Source organism: Diceros bicornis, unplaced genomic scaffold (genome assembly GCF_020826845.1).
Source record: "Diceros bicornis minor isolate mBicDic1 unplaced genomic scaffold, mDicBic1.mat.cur scaffold_263_ctg1, whole genome shotgun sequence".
Taxonomy (NCBI): domain Eukaryota; kingdom Metazoa; phylum Chordata; class Mammalia; order Perissodactyla; family Rhinocerotidae; genus Diceros; species Diceros bicornis.
In genome coordinates this window covers 224,705-245,049 of record NW_026691139.1, presented here as the reverse complement: position 1 = coordinate 245,049, position 20,345 = coordinate 224,705, and the positions used below count along the sequence as shown (strand labels likewise).

At 38.2% G+C, this 20,345-nt stretch overlaps 1 pseudogene; it reads left to right on the top strand.

Annotated features, from left to right (window-relative positions):
- Positions 1-19,739, top strand: part of LOC131402772 (androgen-induced gene 1 protein-like) — a 34,889-nt pseudogene extending 15,150 nt beyond the window's left edge.
- Positions 19,740-20,345: the final 606 nt, after the last annotated feature.

Genomic DNA, 20,345 nt, shown 5'->3' with positions numbered 1-20,345 from the left:
GATCTACCAAAGTGAAGATGGAAAAATTATTGAATTTAAATCCCCTACCACAAATACGTTCAGACGTCTCTGGCTAATTTGAAACCATTTGCATATGATGAAGGGACATTTCTATTTCACAAAGTATTGATTTATAGTTGAATATATAAAATGATAATTCTTAACATGTGACTTTTTAGCATAATATACTGTCAATTTATTGGAGAATTATATACAACATTTATGTACTTATTAAATAGAGGCTTTATAGCATAAGAGGTGAGCACTTGGGTTCAGGAGTCAGACTGAATTTGAATCTCAGCCTTTCCATCTACCTATTATTTGACTCCGGACAAATTTATTACCTTCTCTAAGGCCTAATGTTGTTGTTGTTTTTCATTTTTTAAATGGGAATAAAAATAGTACATATCTCACAGAGTTGTGAGGATTAGATGAGATAATGTATGTTGACCTCATAACCCAATGCCTAGCATTTATCAAGTACTTAATAAATGTTATCTATTATTCTTCTAATTGTTACATATATACCTGTGACCAGGGACAAGAACCATGATTTGAAAAGACTGTGGTCATTTTATGATAAAACTAATTGCTTAATTAAGTATAATGTTCAGAAAGGATAGAGAGTTCAGTGATTAAGTGCACAGGCTCTGGCGTAAAATCTCCTGGGTTTTCAGCCTAGTCCTGCATCTGACTCTTTCCTTGGACAAGCCTCATATCTGCTCTGTGCCTTAGTTTCTTTATCTGAAACTTGGCGATGGTAGAAATATATATATGTATATTTCCATTTATATATATATAAATGGAAAGGATGAAAATTCACAATAATGTCAAAAATTTGGAATTTATAGCCAACCTCATTCCAGAATCTGAAAGGATAGATCCATGAAAGCCAGGGCTAGTGAAATTGTTTTCAAATATGTAATTGATAGCCCCCCCATATCTGATGGTCTAAAATCTGAAAAAATGGCTCTGACACTCCTTTCCTGTTTCTGATTCAGGGATAAGGTATCTGGAAAGACTTCTTTTTTATTTCAGGAGGATACACCTGGCAGGCAGCCAAAGTGTTGCCTGATCCGGGTCTGTAAAACCCAGAAAACCACAGAGCGGGAAGGAAGTAGGAAAAGGACTAACGCAAGTGCATTGCATCCTGGGAGATGTAACATACACAAAGAAGGTGCTGTAGGTTCCTGCTAATCAGAAAACTTCAGCAGGAGTGTACTCTGGGATTTACAGTTTCATTTTCATGTACTCCATTACTTCAGAGTGACAGAGAATTAACCCGTGGGTGGGGGAAAATGCCTTCTCAATAGAGCACAGGCTCATTACATGGAAGTTTACAGAATACTACTAAAATTGTGTGAGAACTATACATTTAAACTATTATTCAGCCACAGCCCTGGGACTAAAAGAGCACTGAAGCAAAAGAGTCACCCCCAGATCAATCTACATATCCTCTCTGTTGGAAAATACTAGTCTTAGACAAATCTTTTCTTGTTCCAGGCTGAAGAAATAGAAAAAAATAAAAAAACAACTGTATGCAACCCTTGAAAATTATTGCATAACAAAGGCAATGAAATATTATCCTGAAAAGCCGCCAGAAGAGCACACTAATGAAAATTATGTACAGTTGAAAACCAAAAAATTTTAGAAAACTGTTCAAAATCCTCAACAGAATGAAAAAGAACCTGGCATCCAAGAAATAGAGTATAAAGTCATTAAGTGGAGAGTAGAGAAACAGAAGGGTAACAGGATGCGATGAAAAGGGGGGTGGGTGAGATAAGGGTAATTGCAAGACTCTAAAAAATGCAGCGGCAAAATTAAAATCGACAATGGGGCCAGTAAAAAATAAAACTGATACTGTGGAAAATCAGATCAGTATGGCAGAGAACAAGGTAAAGATATCCTCCCAGAATTCAAAAGAAAAGGAAAAAGAAATTAAAATAATGAAAGTGAAGCCTTGAGGTAAAGAGAATGGAGATTTGATAACAATTATTGATTGTTTCTGAAACATAAACCACAGTAGTAAGAACAGAAATAATAATCAAAACAAAATTGAAAAAAATTCCCACTGCTGGGGGGGAGAAAAGCGCCCAAGTACAGTCATGCGCAGCATAACGACATTTTGGTCAACGGACAACATATATGATGGTGGTCCCATAAGATTAGCACCATATAGCCTAGGTGTGTAGTAGGCCATACCAGCTAGGTTTGTGTAAGTACACTCTATGATGTTCACATAATGACAAAATCGCCTAAGGATGCATTTCTCAGAATGTATCCCTGTCGTTAAGTGACACATGATTGTATATGGATTGAAAAGCTTCCTGGTCTCTTAGGCAAAATAAATAAGAAATGATACACACCTGGACTCATCCTGGCAAACGTTGTGATTTGAAATAATTATTAACCATCATATAAGCCTCCATGCATGAAGAATGAAACAAAACATAAATAGAGCACTCCAACAAATTACCTGCTAAGGAGCAAAAATGACAGTACTCTGAGTCATCTAAGTTTAGTATCTATCATTTAGACTCCAAACCAAAGTAACAGAGCAATACCTACAGAATTTTGAGGAGAAAAATGATGTGATCTAAAATTTTATACCCAACCAAGTTATCTTTTTGAGTTCAGGTAATTGACATATATATCAGTTACATAAGGTTTCAGAAAATCCCACCACTATTTACCTCTTCTTGTTTTTTTTTTATTCTATTTATTACTGCCTTTTTACTGAAGAATCAGAGAGGAATTAAAATGTAGAATTCAAGCATGAAATAGAGATAGTATAAAACTTGTGTTGTCTCTGAAACTGATGGATTATAGAGTTAAGTCTAAGGAATCTATTAGGTTTTTTTCAGGTTACAAGGAATAGTGGTACAATTAAAAACTAAAATGTCAGTAAGGCAGACTACTGGTTGGAAATCTAGCTGAGTTAGTGAGGTTTGCATTATATGTATTTTTAATGCTGTTTTCCTGCTTAAAGTTACACAGAACTATCTGGCCAAATATTTCCTAGCAGAGATACAACTTTAATGAGTGCATAAGAATGATTTGTAATTAAAACCTGAAAGTACTCATTTGAATAGGGTTGGTTTCTGCTGCTTTCATTGTGGTTTACATGAATGAATATAAATTGATATGCCTAAATTGGCTAAATTATCTTTTCTGAACTATTAGTGTGCTTTTATTGTTGGTCAGTTTCAAAGGTAAATTCTAGTATTATTTAGGCCTATCTAGAATGAGAATGACTCAGATATTTTAAAGACCTCACCCAATCAGACTGCTCCCATCTTTGATCTTAAATTCTGATTTCAAATAGCATAGAGTTAAAAAAAAAAAAAAGAACCTTGTCTTATTGTCAGTGTAAATAAGGCTTAATCTTGATACTTCACAATGTGAATTCCCTTGGGCTAAAATTTCACTTATGTGTTTACTACCACAGTGCTATGCTGGTATGGAGGATCAATAAATACTATATGATAATAATTGATATGCAGTTTTCTTAATGACTAAGGAAAAATAATTTCAAAATGAAGAAAAGAATATCTTTCAATCTAGCCATAGATCGCTATCTATAGATCTGTATCTCTATGTCTGTCTCTATCTAGAGATCTCTATCTCTGTCTACATCTCTATCTCGTTTAGAGATCTCTATCTAAGTTGGAAGTTAATAAGAGTATGATATAGATATGTTAGGAATACAATTGCAATTGCTTTATTCCTACTTGACATTTTTACTGAAGGGCAACCTGGCATTATAATTTAAAATGAATTTTTTCTTCTCATATTTTTAATTTTTCCATATGTTAACACAAGTTAAACTCATAACTTGACTGTAATAAACATATTCGAGCCAATTTCTGTTTGCCACAAAAAGCCATTATGATGTGACCTAATTTGATATTTTAAAAATTGCCATTAGTGACTTTAGGCACAAATAGAAAGGGAGCAGCACTGTGTCAGAAGATCTAAATTATGAAGGCAAAATGAGATTTTTTTCTAGGAGAATGCCTGTCAGATGTAACCTCCTTTGCTTTTTCCTGAAATGGGGCTTGCTCTGTTTTTTTGTAGTGGGAGAATTTCTCAGAGATATTCTGCTGTAGCACCTTTCCCAGTCCTTACGTCCCTCTCATTTCCTTCTTTTTTTTTTTAGCACAGATTCTGTGGTCCAACATTATAAGCACATCGTTGCAAACCATCAACTACCATATCCCTTTTTGCCTTCAATCTTATTTACCTAGAAAATCTGTAATTCTAATTAAACCCAACTACCTGCCTACTCATGCCTGCATCTGAGCAGCTGAGTATGATTACAGAAAATCACAGAAGCATGCTATTTGGTCTGCTTGTTATTCATGATCACAGGTATCAAGTGGGTCCTCACTGCTGTCCAACAATGTACCACATGTCCCTAGTCATGTGAATCTCCTATTCTTACAATGCCTCTTTCACCTATTTTCCTCTATCCTCAAATCTTGGGCATCTCTCCCCTGATCCTCTCACTCAGATCACTCTGTCGCTCAGAGAACAATCTCCATATTGGCGAAAGAGTGTAATGAACTTCCTGTTTGTTTCAATAAGAAAACAAAAGCTATCAGAAGAAACTTCTACATTCTCCCACCATCAGATCTGCCAATCTACCGTCATCTGAAACTGTACTCCCTGTTCCCTGCTGTTACAGTGGATGAACTGTCTGGACCTCTACACTTTTCCACCTGTACGCTGGACTCCACAACCTCTCATCTACTTGAGCGTTCCAAGACTGACATTATCTCCTCTCCCTCCTGCATTGTACGGTTTTCCATTTTGACTGCTTTATTTCCATCAATCTACAAACATGTAGATTGGTATCTGTGTCATCTCTCAACGTAAATAGAACAGAATAAAATTGATCTTGGTCTTGAATCTTTTCGTGCCACCTTATTTCTCTTGTTCTGTTTTTAGCAAAGCTCCTTGAAAGAACTCTCTGCACTCCCCGTTTCCACTTCCTCTTCTCCCATTCTCTCTTAAACCCACTCCGCTCTGCTGGAAGACATCTAATCAAGGTCAGCGGTGGCCAGCACATTGACAAATATAATGCCAATTCTGAGTCTTCATTTAACATAAACTCTCAGGAACATTTGATCCAGTCGGTCACTTTCTTTTTTCTAAAACACTTTCTTAAAACTTGGCTTCTGCTAAAATACATTCTCCTACTTTTCTGGCTGTTTCTTCTTAGTCTGCCTTGCTGGTTTCTCTTCCTCTTCTTAACCTCTCAACGTCAAATGCCCCAGAAATCAGCCCTGGATCCTCTTCCCTGTATAGTCTACATTCCTTCGTTGGGGATCTCACCTATTATTGTGGCTTTAAATACATTCTATCTGATGATGATCCTCCAGATCTATGTCTTGAGTCCCAATCTGTCCTAAGCTCCATTTTCCTATATACAACTGCATGCTGTAGGTCTCTGCTTAGAAGATTAATATGCATTTAAAATTTTTGTTCAAAAACAATTCTTGGTTTCACCTCCCAAATCTGCTTTTACTTCATTGTTCTCTATCTCAGTAAATACCACCATCATCCAGGACTGTGGTTTTGTACAAATCCGAGGCGCATTGTTCTTATGGGTTAATTGAATTTTTATTTACATCTTCTGTGTATTTTCCCCAAGGGGCATCTCATTTATTCAAAATGGACTTAAAAATGTAAACAATTTGGCAATTGTACCTAGCTCTTGAAATTTTCAACCTAACTGGGCAGCTACTATATTAATTACATGATGAAAATGATCAACTAATATCCTTTTGAGAAATTACCAAAAATCAGAGAATAACCTTCATATCGGACAGAGCATGTAATGCAAAAACAAACAAACAAACAAGCAAACAAAAAAAAACTTTTAACCAGTTTTAGGTCTTGAAGAAATTTTAGCAAAGGGTTTTTGATTTTTAAAAAAATCAGTTTTTACCTAGCATTTAGGGGAGTAACCATACCTTATTTTTTGATTCCACAGAAGATGGCCACATTTGTTTTTCACTAAAAAGTGGTAAATATTATGTAGAAAATCTGAAAGAATTGACCAAAATACATCTCCTAAAGCTAATAAGTGATTGCAGCAAGGTTTCAGGATACACTCACTTTCCTATATACCAACAATGAACAAATGGAATTTGCAATTAAAAACACAATACCATTTACATTAGGAATGAAATGAAATGAAATACTTATGTATAAATCTAATGTATTATGTACAGGATCAATATAAGGAAAACTATAAAACTCTGATGAACAAAACCAAAGAAGAACTAAATAAATGGAGAGACAGTCTATGTTCATGGATAGGAAGACTCAATATTGTCAACAAGTCAGTTTTTTCCAACTTAATTTATAGAGATTCAATGCAATCCCAGTCAAAATGCCAGTAAGTTATTTTGTGGACATCAACATACTGATTCTAAAATTTATATGGAGAGGCAAAAGACCCAGAATAACCAATCCGAGATTGAAGGAGAAGGGCAAAGTTAGAGGGCTGACACTGCCTGACTTCAAGACTTACTATAAAGGTATAGTAATCAAGGCAGTGTGGTATTGGTGAAAAAATAAATAGATCAATGGATAGATTAATAGATAAATAGATCTCTGTTCTGAGAATAGAGAGCCCAGAAATAGACCTAAATAAATACAGACAACTGATCTTTGACAAGGAATCAAAGGCAATACAATGGAGAAAAGATAATTTGTGCTGGAACAACTGGACATCTACATGCAGAAAATGAACCTAGGCACAGATCTTACACCCTTCACAACAATAACACAAAATGGATCACAGAATTAAATGTAAAATGCCATATTATAAAAGTACTAGACGATAACATAGGAGAAAACCTAGATGGGTTTTGGGTATGGTGATAACTTTTTAGATACAACACCAAAGGCATGATCCATGAAAGAAGTAAGTGACAAGCTAGACTTCATTAAAATTAAAAACTTCTGCTCTGCAAAAGACAAGAGAAGGAGAAGACAAGCCACAGACTGGGAGAAAATATTTGCAAAAGACATGTCTGATAAAGGACCGCTATCCAAAGAACTCTTAAACCTCAACTGTAAGAAAACAAAGAACCCAATTTAAGAAATAGGCCAGAGACCTTAACAGATACCTCACCAAAGAAGATATACAGATGGCAAATAAGCACGTGAAAAGATGCTCCACTTCATATGTTATCAAAGAAGTGAAAATCTAAACAACCATGAGATACCATTACACACCTATTAGAATGGCCAAAATCTGGAACAATGACAACACCAAACCCTGGCAGGGATATGGAGCGACAGGAACTCTCATTCATTGCTGGGAAATGTACAGCTAATTTGAGAGAGAGTTTGGCTGTTTCTTACAAAACTAAATGTACCCTTACTATATGATCTAGAAGTTGTGTTTCTTGGTATTTACCCAAAGTAGTTGAAAACTTATATCCACAAAAGAACCTGCACACAGATGTTTATAGCAGCTTTATTCATAATTGCCAAAACTTGGAAGCAACCAAGATGTCCTTCGGTAGGTGAATGAATAAATAAACTGTGGTACACCCAGGCAGTGGAATATTGTTCAGCACTAAAACGAAATGAACTATCGAGTCATGAAAACACACGGAGGAACCTTAAATGCATGTTACTAAGTGAAAGAAGTCAATCTGAAAAGGCTACATAATGTGTGATTCCAACTATAGGACAATCTGGAAAAGGCAAAACTATGGATACAATAAAAAAATTAGTGGTTGCCAGGGGTTGGGGGGTGGTCGGGGGGATGAATAGGCAAAGCATAGAGGATTTCTAGGGCAGTGAAAATACTCTGTATGATACCATAATGATGGATACATGTCGTTGTACATTCATCCAAACCCATCGAATATACATCACCAAGAGTGAACCCTAAGGTAAACTATGGACTTTGGGTGATTATGACTTGTCAATGTAGGTTCATCAGTTGTAACAAATGTACTACTTTGGTGCAGGATGTTGATAATGGGGGAGACTGTGGAGAAGGGGCAGGGAGTATATGGGAAATCTCTGTACCATCCCTTTAATTTTTCTGTGAACCAAAAACTGCTCTTAAAACAGTGAAGTCTTTATTTTTAAAAAAGTGATAAATATCAAAGAACTAAAAGCACATCATTAGCTTTTTTTATATGCTGCTGCTACTGCAGAAAACTTCATAAGCTTTTCACCCAGAATATTGCAAAGATCAAAGAGCTTTCAAAGAGATTTCTAATTCTAACAGTAAATATAGATACTCTCTCTATGTAATCCAAGCTTGCTATGCTCTATGACATAGGGTACTCCATATTCTAAGCAAGACAGAGACCTAGACAGGATGATTTATCAGGAGCGGATTTTTGTGGAATTTCACCTGCGTTGTTGTTGGAGAGGCCCAGTGCCGAACTGAAACATGTGTGTAATGGCAGACTTGTGGCCAGCTTTTTAGTAAAATTCAGCCAGCATTGAATTCCATTCAAGTATGATTTTCTTTGTTTGTCAGTGGTGTCATACTGATTTAAAAATGTGTTTACCCTTTACATGGCTTCAATCAGCATTATTGAAACTTTCAACACCCATGGGATATATGCCATGGGCCCTGATGTCACCCACTGACTATGCTAGGTTAGTTTTTGCCACTGTTTGTGCTAGTACTTTCTCTTCTTCCAATGTCAACTGCTAAGTGGATCTTCTGAACCATAAGATTTGCATGAAGAGGGCTTCCCTTTGCTCTTAGAAAACTGTGTGTTCTACTCATTGACCCAGCTTGTTTACTTTGGTCTCAGAGATGGTTGGAGTTTTGTTTTCATTAAAAATATTCTTTTGGCTTTTGTCTCAATGTGACATGGATAGAAAAGGCTATCAATTATTTTTATAAGGAAAGCTGAAGAAGAAGGAACTGACATTTTTTAATCTACAAAATAAAAAAGTATTCATCTACTTTAGGAAATAATAAGAATCAATATTATGAAAATGTGCTAGTTAAATCTTCCTAGTTTTAAAAGTGCTCCCTCAAAATTCTGATCTGTCTTTATTCCCTTTGTTTTAAAAGGCAAGTTATGTATACATACCCTCCATAAAGATTTTATAAGATGTTAATGGAGAATAGAATAATATGGTCATACTTAAAGTTTATTGCCTTAAATAATTAATTTAAGCTCAGTGTTGTAAAAAAAGTTTGAATTTTATTTTGTATCATCTTTGGATGCATATCTGAAAACCTTTTATTTTTCTTATAATTCTTTTTACTTATACTGATGTTAAACTGCTTTAAGTAGCAGGCACAGCTAAGTTCACAAAAATGAGATGGATTGCTGGCTTTCATTCTTGAAGTTCCTATTTTAAGGGAATAAGGTGAGAAAATATGATAGTGAGATGGCACATGTAGAGGCATCTGGGAAACCACTGAACCCAATGATCAAAAAAATCCTGGAGAGAACATTCCATCGATTAAAGTGCAAGTAGCCTGCAAGAGTGGTACATATCAATTATTCACAACATTGTGCAAATTACTCTAATTAGGTAATTGCATTGTTTGCCTTCTACTATCTTAGCCTAATTTCTGGGGAATTATTGGTTAGAGGAAAGAGGAGCTATTTGGAAGGGTTGGGGAGAGGAAGACCGTGTTTAAGGGCATGTATTCCTTCTAGAAAGAAGCTTGGAACAGGTAGAGGTCTGCAGGGGCTGGAGACTGTTGGAGGACAGCCGTAGGGATGGGGCCCTGAAAATCGGGGAGACAGAGTCCAGAATGACATGTCAGACATGACCACGATGGAAACATCTACTGTGATCCTGAATTAATGTCTTAGCAAACATTTTCAGTCAGAAGAATGACCTAAAACATCCAGGAGACTTTAAATCGAAATATTATTTCAGGACTCTGGATTTTTTTTTTTCTAGGAAGATTGGCCCTGTGCTAACATCTGTTGCCAATTTTCCTCTTTTTCTTTTTTCTCCCCAAAGCCCCAGTACATAGTTGTATATCATAGTTGTAGAGTTGTAGTTCTTCTATATGGGACACTGCCTCAGTAGGTCCGCGCCTAGGATCCGAACCGGCGAACCCCGGGCCACCAAAGTGGAACACGCGAACTTAACCACTACGCCACCTGACCGGCCCCTGGATATATTTTAAAGACCATAGACAGAATATACCCAATGAGAGATTATACTAATTGTTTATCATTGCATTCATGCTAACATTCTGAATCTGGCATGTAAAAGTGTCCTAGATAAAATAATAGTGGAGTTGACATTATTTTTCATCACCATCGTGCACCTTTACTTTTTGTTCTACTTAGCAGATATCTGACTTAATAAAATACAAAGGTTAGTTATGAGCAGAGACAGATGTAGACATATCAAAACAGTCGTTTATTTTTTCATCAAAGTCGAAAGCAAACTAAAACAAAGAAACAAATAAAACTCCATACACTGGATTGCCACTTAATTTAATTTTTATGTTATCCCAGAGTCCTGAAGATTTGTGTACACATTAGCACAAATATCTAGCATACATATATGTCTTAGGCCATTACCAGTGAATCTGTTCTTTCAGAAAGTGTCACCGAATTATACATTTAAAATCAACGCAAAGAAAATGAAAAAGGAGCCATTTTTTATTAGTTGACTTGTTTACTCAGCAAACACTTTCTAAATACCTACTATGTGCCACTCTGCTAGGTTATGGTAATACAATGACAAGTAATACACAGCTCCTGCCTTCAGAATTGTTGCAGTCTAATGGGGGCATCAGACCCAAACACTTATAAAGCAATGTGAAAGTGTAGTGAAATAGACATGTACAGGATCTTATGAATGACTGAGAACTCTGCTCCGAGCAGTCACTGCTGGATACTAAGGTAACATTGATTAGCTGAATTAAGACCACCCACATAAGGAACCACACTGCGTGGTAGAGTGCATATACCTGTTCTGCCTTTGCCTGGTGAAGGATATGGCTGTGTTCAGAAGTACACTGTTTTAGCTCATGCGGTTTCATTTATAGCATTGACAGGTAGATGTGATAAATATCAAAGTTTTCCAAAATGAGTTACTAAACTTCCTTCTTCCTGCGAAGTTCTAACCCAAAATTGTTCAGTAAAGGAGAATTACCAGGACCCAGGAAGAGGTTTGGGTACTAGCCAGAATTCTTATGAGTGACTGAGTGAAAAGTGTTTTCCTCATCAAAGTATTTTGCCTTCATTTTCTGAACTAAATGGAGGGAACTGACAGTGTTTCTGATGGTTGTTGCTGCTGACGGTGGTGGTAGTGGTGGGGATGGTGGTAAGAGATTTCTCTTTTTATTTTAGTCAACCACAGCATTGTTTCTCAGAAGCCATTTGATACACAAATATGGAGGTGAGAGTTGATCCATGCTGGCTTCTGAGAATCCTCCTCATTGCCTTTCTTGAACTTTTTTATTTCAAATTTTACAGCTAATTCTTCCATGGAAACAGACAAGGGACTAAAATAAAAAATAGAACCATTGCCAAGTTACAGGGCTTCCAGCCCTATTCTATAAAGGCCTTTGCCTTATATTCCTCTAATCCCTTCACAGTAGTAAATGAAGGACACTGGCCCCTCTTTTAATTGAGGGTGGAGCTTCCTTCTGACCTCATTTTAGTGGAGGGATTCTTTTCCTCATGAGGGCACCTCTTTCCAGCCTGAAGATGCCATCTGCGGAAGAAGATAGTGGTCCTTTGTCTCAACTGGGCACTTTGTAATTCTAAAGACCTTGAGTGTATGACGTTTGATTTACTAAAGACCTCTTAGCCTGCCCAGGTGTGAGCTCTTCTGTTTTTGTTTTTGTTTTTCAGTGCTGGATCAGAGAAACCATGGAAGCCATAGAATATCCTGAGTGTATCCCAGAGCTACAGCTAGTGGGCCTAGAACTAAAGCCTGGAATTGGGGATGTCTGTCTGGGGTGGACAATGGCCTATTAGCAATTTAGCTCAGCTAAGACAGAATTCTGAGTGTGTTCTCAGCTCATTGCCACATTTCTACATTTTCACAAAAATATGTTTAAAAGAAGAGCAGCATGGTACAGACCAAGGAGAACAGAGCAGAATACTGAGGGTGTGGTCAAGCTAGGGTAAGGTAAGTGGTTAGTGAAGTCTCCCAACCAAGGAAACCAGATAAACCAAAGGCATTTGACCGACCGAAGAGAAAACTCAAGACAGTGCTAAGAGTGGGAGGTAGTGAACAGCATATTAGGGGAAGAGGCAGAGCCCTGAGTGGCACTCAGAAGAGAGGCGTCAATGATCTTCACGTTGAGGCTGCTGATGGAGCCATGAGGGTGAGCAAACAGAGCATAGACCTGCAGAGACAAAAATTCGGGAAGCTCGGAGATCTGTTTTGTATTGTCATTTTCTTATTATTTACATCCTTAAGTCTAAAATATTTCCCTAGGAGTGTGATAGCTGGAATGCTTCCTCAAGTTGACTATAAACACTATGAAATGTAGGTTTTACTGAGAAAAAAGTACCAAATGATATCAATATTTTCCCCACAGCTCCAGAAAAAATGTGTCCACAAGCACAATTCTATCCTTGAATTGGCAACACAAGTGAAATGGATCATTTTCTGTCAGGGAATGTATTACTGAGTTCTCCGATTTATATTTTTGGAACTTCAGTATTCTGGGTTCTGACATATGGCTTTGCTTTGGAAGTTAAGTAGAAGGCAAGGACCCTCACACAGCTATTGTGCACACTCAGTTGCAGTAGCTCCCATTCATTGAGATTTTAGCTCTGCAGGCAGCCAGCCTCCCACTGGGGCAGATGGTAGGGACAGGGGACTGACTTGGAAATAGGTGGTAGGAATGGAGGCCATTAAGGAAAGTCTGTGGATGATTAGAGGGAGGTTGAATGCCCTTCTTTCTGTATGGTTTTGAATTGAGTTGTGTCACCGCTCCACCCCCCCCCCCCAATTTTTATGTCAAAATCCTAACCCGCAGTACCTCAGAGTGTAACCTGATTTAGAAATAGGGTCATTGCAGATATAATTAGTTAAGATGAGATCATAATGGCATAGGGTGGGCCCTAATCCAACCTGACTGGTGTCCTTATAAAAATGGAAAGTCTGGCACAGACACACACAGGCGGAACACCAGGTGAAGATGAAGGCAGAGGTTGGGGTGATGCTTCTACAAGCCAAGCAATGCCAGAGATTGCCAGGAAACTACCAGAAGCTGGGGGAGAGGCATGGTAGAGATTTTTCCTCACAGCCCTCAGAAGGAACCAATCTGCTGACACCTTGATCTTGGACTTCTAGCCTCCAGAACTGTGAGACTGACTATACATTTCTGTTGTTTAAGCCATTTAGTTTGTGGTACTAGAAAACAAATATGTGTATTGTTTGTGTTTCTTATCTGTCTCCTCCAATTCACTCTGCATTCATTGAGGTCAGGGACCATGTCCTGGTCATTTCCAAATCCTCGTCACATAGAACGGTGTCTAGCACACTTAGAGAGCCCCCAAAATGTTTATTGAATAAATAAGTAAATATATTGGTTTCTACCAATAACATTTGGATATCTCTCGATTAGCAAAGCGTATATTCTATTCTCCCAATTCTCAAACTTAGTTCAATTTAGTAATTTGGACCCTGGATTAGGTTCAGGGTGGCCTCCCTTGATTACCCCTTCTTCTCCCCAGATCCTACCACTGCCCTTCATTCAGCTATTTCTGTATTTAAAAGTTAAACATAACAATTTTCATAGTATCTACAGATAAGTGAAATTTTTATACCACTGTTCTAGGAAAGCCTTCATTTACGATAAAATTTGTATAGGTTATATCAAATGTTGGGTTAGGATTTTCTTGAGGGTAAAAAAGCAATTTTTTTATTGATGGACAAATAAAATCAAGGATTGATTTTAATATAAAGATGTCTACTCATTACAGAGATGTGTCTTGAGTAAATAAAGAACATTAAGTGGACAATTTACTTAGAGCAAAGTGATAGCTTATCCAAAACATTACCATAGATGCAGATCCTATCATCTAGACTGTGGAAACTAGCTATACAAGATTATAGTGATGTCTGAGTGAACTGAGATATTTTTGAACTATAAGTGAAAATGTAGGTCCTTAAAAGTAAACTGGAAAACTTTTCCCCCAGATGCAAGCAATGAAAATATGCCAACTGGCCATATGTGGAAATCTCGGCATCTATTTACTTGCGTTTTAGCCTTTGTACCAAGTAGTTGAGAAGCAGAGGGGAAGGAGCCTTACTGGAGGCTCCAAAGGGGACAAGATGACATAGGGGGACACAGGGAAGAGGGGAAGAATTCTGGGTCAGAGGTGGATGGGATATCTTTCTGTAAGAGTCCTCTGAACCCCTGACTTAGGAGTCTCTTGTGAAAGCTTGGAGATCAACTGAAATATCCTTACACCATGATAACTTGGAAACGTTTTCAACTTCGTATCTTTTGTGTGTTTCAGTTCCTGGGGTTCTTTGTGTTTGTCTGGTTATGTTTCTTCTAAAAGAGGGAAACAAAGATAAACACTTCCATTAAATTCCTGGTCCAGTTAAATATATGATGGACAGCATGATTTTACATGAACTTCCCTCTGAAAACTCATTTCCTTGAATTATGGTTGTTTTAAGTGGAGTTATATGTTTTGCTTGAACGTTTAGACTTGTCAAAATGGCTGCACAAAAGCTTTTATGCTGAATTACATGTCTCAAGTTGCAGTTCAGTAAAAAGGATTTTCAGAGAAAAGGGAAGGTCATATCCCATGTGGCCAGAGGTGACTCTACGCTGGCTTTGCTCTCCGTGTTTACTGTGTAAGATTGCTCTAACAGTGTGAATTAGAGGCACTAGACTCAAATCTGTTTTAAGAACATTCCAGATTTACTGTACTAAAAATGGTGAGATAAAATTTTCTGTAAGCTTTCCCACTTGCTACGTGGCATTTAAGAGAAATTCACTCAGTTGAAGACAGTATCTTGTGAAACCTAAAACCAAACGAAAAGACTTGGAAGGAAGCATCTTCTGACTGGGATAGTCCAATGTCTGTGGTGTCTATTCGATGGTGCAGCAAGCGAAAGAGAACTCCTTGGTTTTCCTTGTCCCTAATCTAACCTCGGTTTCTAGGAATTGAAAACAGAAGGGCAGTTTGCAGCTCAGAGAATTCTCCTTAACAACTTCAGCTGGACGGAGCCCAGAATCTGGCTCTGGTATATAAAATTACACTTTTAACTGTATGTGACGATATTAACACTCACTTTTGCCAGTTTCAAACAGACTTATATATGTGGTATACACATAGGTATTGAATTTTCTAAGACATTTACTGTGAGAAATGCCTTTTAAACCCCTGGACTAAAGGTGCGTTAGTGTGGAATACCATGATTCCACACATTTGACTCCATTTTACTATGCCCCATTTATTTATAAATTTCTGTATTCATTCACTCACTCATTAATTACTTAATTTATTTATTACCTAAACGTAACAGACTTACTGAGAAGTACACAAATCTTACATGAGTAGCTCAAAAATCTTTTACAAAGGGGACACATCTGTAAACCACCACCTAAATCAAGATATCAAACACCAGCACCCTGGGGCCGGCCTGGTGGCGTAGTGGTTAAGTTCACATGCTCTACTTCGGCAGCCCGGGGTTCACAGGTTCGGATCCCAGGTGCAGACCTACGCACCACTTATCAAGCCATGCTGTGGTGGTGTCCCACATATAAAGTAGAGGAAGATGAGCACGGATATTAGCCCAGGGCTAATCTTCCTCAGCAAAAAGAGGAAGATTGGCAACAGATGTTAGCTCAGGGCTAATCTTCCTCACACACACAAAAAACCCCACCAGCACCCCAGAAGCCACCTTGAGTCCCCTCCATGGACTTACCTCCTCAAAGGTAACAACCCTTAAGACCTCTGTCACTGTAGACTAGTGCTGCTGGTTCTTGATTTCCATAGAAATGGAATCATGCAACTCGTACTGCTTTTTTCTCTAGCTTCTTTTGCTCAGTATTGTGTCTGGGAGGTTCATCCATGTGATTGCATGTGGCAATAATTTGTTCTATTTCATTGCTTTGTAGCATTCCATTTTGTGTATTTTAAAATTTACGTTCCATCCTATGGCTGACGCATTTTGGGGTTATTTACAGTTTTAAGCTATTAAGAATAATGCATCTGGGGCTGGCCCAGTGGTATAGCAGTTAAGTTCACACACTCTGCTTTGGCAGCCTGGGGTTCGTGGGTTCGGATCCTAGGCCTGAACCTACGCACCGCTCATCAAGCCATGCTGAGGCGGCGTCTCATATAAAGTAGAGGAAGATGGGCACAGATGTTAGCCCAGGGCCAACCTTCCTTAGCAAAAAGAGGAGGATTGGCAACAGGTGTTAGCTCAGGGCCAATCTTTATTTAAAAAAAAAAAAAGAAGAATGTATCTATAGACGTGCTTGTGTGTGTGTTTGGGGCATGTCTGCTTAGGATTAGAATGGCTGCATATAGGATACACATTTGTTCAGCTTAGAAGATACTGCCAGACAGTTTTCCAGAGTGGTTTTAAAATTTTACATTCCCACCAACAGTGTTTAAGAGTTCCAGTTATTCTGTATCCTCACCAGTGCTTTATAGACTCAGTGTTTTTTCTGATTTATTTTATGAGTTTTATTTAGCTATTCTGGGGGATATGTAGTAATACTCCATTGTGGTTTGTATTTGTATTTCTCTGGTCACTAATAATGTTAAAATTTTTTATTTGCTTGTTGGCCATTTGGGTAGGCTCTTTTATGAAGTGCCTGTTAATGTCTTTTGCCATTTTTCAAAATTGGGTGGTCTCTCTTTTACTTTCTGATTTGTAGGATGCTTTTTAAAAAAACATGAATTCTTTGTTAGATATATATTACAAGTGTATCTTTTATGATAGCTTATCTTCACTCTTTATGATGTCTTTTTTTTTCTTTTTTTTTTTGGTGAGGATTGTCCATGAGCTAACCTGTACCAATCTTCCTCTATTTTTTGTACGTGGGACGCCACCACAGCATGGCTCGATGAGCAGTGTGTAGGTCCACGCCTGGGATCCAAACCTGTGAACCCCAGGCCTCCGAAGCAGAGTGTGTGAGCTTAACCACTACGCCACCGGGCTGGCCCCTTTTCTTCCTTTTCTAGAGCTTCAGTTCGTGGTTGTGTATCCTAGTTGTTAGTTTTAGTTCTCTATGTGAGCTGCCACCACGGTATGACAACTGACAGACGCATGGTGTGGTTCCACGACTGGGAAACAAACCCAGGCCGCGGTGGCGAGAGTGCCAAATCTTAACCACCAGACCACCAGGGCTGGCTCTGTGATATCTTTTGATCAATTTATGTTCTTACTTTCAATGAAGCCCAATTTATTAATGTGTTCCATTACTGTACGTGCTTTCTTTTGTCCTTTTAAGAAATATTTACATAATCCAAGATGGTGAAGATGTTCTCTTATGCTATATTCTGGAAGCTTTGTCATTTTACCATTCACGTTTATGATCCATCTGGTAGTGATTTTTGTGTGTGGTGTGAGGTAGGAGTTGAGGATCATTGTTTTCTTATATGGGTTTATTGCTAGTTATGTGCCCTCTTTTTAGCAGAGAGCTGCTTTAGTTTGTCTAGAAGCAAAAACCTTCCTTTGGACTCACACCCTGAAACAAAATATGACAGAGAAACTCTATTTTGAAACTGAAGAGAGGAAGTGTCCTTGCACCTTGAGGGGGAAGTGTGGGGTTCTTTTGGTTGTTGGTTTGAGGTAGGTTTGAGGCAGCATGAAGATAGTGCCAACAGCATTTTTCAACTGCTCAATAACCACATGTGACTAGTGGCTGCTGTGGATCTATAACATGTCCATCATCATGGAAAGTTCTTTTGGGCAGCTCTGTTCTATTTCTACTTGCTCTTTCACTCAACAGTATGTCTTGCAAACCAAGAGAAGCAAAATTTTTTTTGTCAAGCGTTGAAGCTGGACAATGGGCACATGGCCATTTGTTATACTATTTTCTCTGCCTCTGATTGTTTAATATTTCTATAATAGAAATTTAAGAAAATAATACATTTTGGACAACTTTCCAAGTCAGTCCATATAGACCTAACTCATGCTTTTTAACAGCTGCATAGTATTCCATTGTATCCATGAGCTATAGATGCACCAGAGATAGCGAGGTAGCCAAAGATCAAACAAAAACTCCACACTCCCCTTTCTATGGTGTGGAATTGTCACTAGGAGGCAGCTGCCCAACCATGGACTACATTTCCCAGCTCACCTTGCTTCCAGGTATGGTCATGTGACCGTGAGCAGAAGTGACATGTGTCACGGCCAGGCCTAGGATTTTATGAAGTGGGTGTGTCTTCTCCACTGTTTCTTTCCCCTTCTGCCGCTGCCTGCAGAAGACTCTGAGACCCTAGCTTGGCTGAGCCACAATACAGAAGGATCTGGGTCCCTGAATCATCGCGTGGAGGAAAGCCACTCACTAGCCAGAAATATCTGCATTGGACTCTTAAACAAACAAGAATTAAATTTCTTTTTATTAAGCCACTGACAGTTTTGGGTTTATTTGTTACAGTAGCTAGAGTTAGTCTAACCAACACAACAATTGACCCAACCAGTCCCTGAGTGTAAACAAACATTTAGTTTATACCAGGTTGTTACCAGGATAGTACTAACATGCACACCCTTGAGTGTATAGTGAGATATCTCTCTATGTTATATGACTATTTCTTTGGAGTAAATTCCTGGATGAAGAATTGCTGTGTCAAGTGTATGTGCATTTTGATAGCATTTTACTAAGGGTAATATATATATAGAAAAGTGCAACTATCATAAGTGTACAGTTCAATGGACTCTCACAAAGTTAATACACCTGTGTTTATGGATTTTTAATCCTGATGGTACCAAATTTTCTCAAAGGTTAAGCCTTTTGAATTCCCGTTTATAAATTCCTTGTACATCCCTCTCCCATACATTCCTCACACTCTCTATGTGGCGCACATATTCTTTATTTATCCACCTAACTTCCCCACACTGTGCCAGGCTTGGGTGGGGTCCCAGAACTATGGAGATTAGTATAAGCTCTTTCTCACCAACCAAAGGCTGTCTGGGCTCAGGTTTATTAAAAATTTTTATTAAAGACTTTTTTATTGTTTAAAAAATGATAGATTTTTTAAATCAAGGATGATCTTTTTGGAAATATATTGACGTAATTTTCTCTTTTCCACTTATAGGGATGTGACCCCCCCCTCCTCAAACCCATTCTGCCAAAGGATTTCATCTCATTAAGGAAAATTTCAGATGTCTTAGCTGCAGACACACAATGACAGCCAAACGGTAATGTTCAGATTTTCCTTATCAAATTGGGTTTTTGAGTTCCCAAGACGACAATAGTCTTGAAAGCAAAGCCTTACAAGATGCATAAGTTTGGGGGTTCTAAAGTACAGAATGGTAACTATAGTTCACAATACTATATTATATTCTTAAAAGTTGCTGAGAGTAGATCTTAAATGTTCTCACCACAAAAAAAAATGGTAATTATGTGAGGTGATGAAGGTCTTAGCTAATGCTATGGTGGTAATCATTGTGCAATATATAACTGTATCTAATCAACACATTGTATGTCTTACACTTGCACAATGTTATATCTCAATAAATTTTATTTTTAAATAGCCAGGCTTGGAGGACTGGAAGATAGAGATTTCATTAAGCTGTGGTGTAGAGAGGACTCAGGATATGATGTAAGGGATATACCTGTTATACAGGCAGAAAGAAAACTGTGGGAAGCTAAAAGAGAGATAAGACGAAGAAGACTCACCAGGATTCCTGCTTCTCTGCCATCTCACTTCAAGGCTAAATGTAAGTGGAGATGGGTCACCTCAGAGACTTCCAGATAGGAGTGGGTGAATTTAGGGGCATCAAGGCTAAGGGGTGACTTCTCCCAACAAAAGCTTTCTTTCTGCTGTTGCCACATCCAACATGGTGTGGGGGCCAAGGATTAGAACCAGCAGACGGGGAGAGCTAGTAGGTGACCCAAGAAAACTCTTCTGGTTTCTGTAGCCTGGACATGGAAACCAGGAGCTACTGCATGGACCCCTGGGAGATGCCGAGCTTCTGAGAGGATTGATGGACAAGCAAGAACCAAGATGGGGCCATGCTCCATCTGTAGACAAAACCCCCCACCTGGAGTCCACACTTCACAGCTACAAGATCCCATAAGCTGCACCTACACCAACACCCAGATGCCATCTTGGGAGGAACAAGATCAGGGTGAGAAATTTTGAAAGATTAAGTCTTCACACAATATAAACTGGGTTTTCCAGGTAAGACTAAACCGAAAAACTGAG